Genomic DNA, 2,500 nt, shown 5'->3' with positions numbered 1-2,500 from the left:
CGGACGGCCCGCCACGGCCGACCGGGCGCGCGGCGCGGCGGAGGCGCGGAGGGCACGCCGAGGGGAAGCGGGCGGACGGACAGGACGGACGGACGGGAGGGGGGGGGCCGGGCCCGACGCCGACCGCACGCGCGGTCGCCGCCGCAGCCGCAACCCCCGAACCACCGCCGCCGCCGCCGCCGCCGCACCCCCCCCACCGAGCCCACCCCCGGCCTCCGCCGCCCGGAGCGCGGCGGCTACGACGGGGAAGGGAGAAGAAGGCGGGGGGCCAGTGGCGACGGGGAGGACCCCCGTTCCCACGGCGCACGCCCCGCACGCGAGCGGCAGCACGGCACGGTACCGCCGCGGTACCCACCCGCAGACAGCCGCCCGCGCGGGAGGAGGCCGGGGAAGAGGCCCGCGCCTCTCCCCCCCCGACACCTCGGCCCTTCCCCACCGCCGCGCCCGACCCGGCCGGACCGAACCAACGGGCCGCCCGGCCCCGGCGGGACGAGGCTCCGCCAAGCGGGCGTTCCGGGAGCGGGGAGCTTCGGAGCGCTCCCCGAGTCTCCACTTAGGGGGACGAAGGCCCTCGGCCGACACCGACGGGCCTGCGAGGCACCCCAGCCGCGCCGCCGCGGACGCCGCCCGCCCGCCCGCCGAGGCGAGGCGGGGAGGGACGGCGCACCGGCCGGCGATTGATCGTCAAGCGACGCTCAGACAGGCGTAGCCCCGGGAGGAACCCGGGGCCGCAAGTGCGTTCGAAGTGTCGATGATCAATGTGTCCTGCAATTCACATTAATTCTCGCAGCTAGCTGCGTTCTTCATCGACGCACGAGCCGAGTGATCCACCGCTAAGAGTTGTCTGCCTTTCGGCACCGCCCCGCGCGCGCGGAGGGGCCGGGACCGCTCCGCAGAAGCGGCCCCCTTCTCGGACGACGGACCGCCGCCCCACCGACCGACCGACCGCCCCCCTCCGCACGCGCGGAGGGGGCGCGCGACGACCGGCGGGCGACGGTCGCGCCTCGCCTCAGATGACCGTACCGACATCACAACGGAGGGAAGGAAGGGAAGGGTGAAACAAGCTCCGAACGGCAAGGGCCCGGGGAGCCCGCGCTCCCGACCGACCTGGGGAAACAACAAGCACCTTGCTCGCTTCGGAGGCGGCCCAGGCGCCCGGGCTCGGCCCGGCCTCCGCACGGAGGGCCGGCGGCGCGTCCGACCGCGCGCCCGGACCTGCACCCGCCTCTCGCTCGCGCGGAGGGGGGAAACCACAGACGCTGACCGCCGCGCGGGCGACCAGCGGGGGCGCCCCGCTCGCGCCGCGCGCGCCTCCGCGCCGCCCAGCGCCCGCGCGCTGCGACAGCCGGCTCCTTGCCCCCGTGGCCCCGAAACCCCGGCTCTCGCCCCGACGCCGGGAACGCCCGCGCGGCGCCGCCGCCGCACCACACCGGAGACAGGGACGGACGGCCAACCGCCGGAACCCGAGACGGCGACGCGACGCCGCCGCCCGGCGCTCCGCCCGACCGCCGCCCGGCCACCGCACCGCCGCGGCTGCCCTCCCGGAGCCGCCGCCGCCGCTTCTCGTCTCGGCCCCTTCCGCAGGCACGCGCCAGGCAGAAGGCGGACGCCGCTGAGCCGGAGGCGACGCCCCCTCTCCCCGCTTCCGCGCGGAGAACGGGACGGGGAACGCCCCTCGGCCGCCCACCCGCCTCGCCTGACCGAGACCGGGAAAGGCGACTGCGAAGCGACGGGCAGGACCCGGGACGGGACAGGCCACGCGGCCGGCCACCGAGCGACCGCCGGCCGGCACGCCGAGCGGCGGCGCCGCCGCCGCCGCTCGGGCCCGGGGGCTGCGCCGCCCCTCCCCTCAGCCGGGGCGGGAAGGGGTGGGGGTGGCAAGCAAGGAGCACGAAGCCGCAAGCGCGCCGCTGCGCGTCCACGGAGACGCGGCGGCCCGAGCAGGCCGCCCCGCCCGGCGAGACCCCCGACCGTGGGGGAATCGCCATCGCCCCCGACGGCGAGAGAGCCCGCGCTCCCCGCCGGGGGGGGGGGAGGTTCCCCTTCGCGTTTCGAGGGCGAGGCAGGCCGGCTGCGGCCGACCGAACGCCGCCGGTCTCGCCGCCGAGACCGGACCGCGGAGAAGGGGGGGCAGGGGGGACACCCCTCCCCGGCGCGGCCGCCCGAGGGGACAAAAAGCCCACGGCGTGGGCGGCGGCCGCCATGGCCAGGGCCTGCACGAGAGCGACTCCCGCCCCTGGAGGCTCAACCGCCGCACACGGCCGGGGCCCGCCCCTGCGGGTCGCACCGAGCCGCCCGAGTCTTTAAACCTCCGCCCGGCTCCGCGGCCTTCGACCCCCGGGCTCAGCCGAGGGAGGGCCGCGGAGGCGCGGACGCTAGGTACCTGGCCCTGGGGTGAGGGAAACATCCTCAAGGGCCCCGCGGGGGTGCCTCCCCCGCTGCCGCCATCGGGGGAGCGTCCGCCCGCGGGGGCGCGCCCGACATCCGCCACCACCACCAC

General features: G+C 78.5%; 1 non-coding gene across 1 annotated transcript; it reads right to left on the bottom strand.

The window, feature by feature from the left end:
• Positions 1–689: 689 nt before the first annotated feature.
• LOC141955653 (5.8S ribosomal RNA) lies at positions 690–842 on the bottom strand. Its single transcript, XR_012632683.1, has one exon. It is a non-coding gene; the product is annotated as a 5.8S ribosomal RNA (ribosomal RNA).
• Between the last annotated feature and the right edge of the window lie 1,658 nt (positions 843–2,500).

Source organism: Athene noctua, unplaced genomic scaffold (genome assembly GCF_965140245.1).
Source record: "Athene noctua unplaced genomic scaffold, bAthNoc1.hap1.1 HAP1_HAP1_scaffold_382, whole genome shotgun sequence".
NCBI lineage: Eukaryota > Metazoa > Chordata > Aves > Strigiformes > Strigidae > Athene > Athene noctua.
Note: the sequence above shows the minus strand (reverse complement) of the source record. Positions and strands in the feature narration are given on the sequence as shown.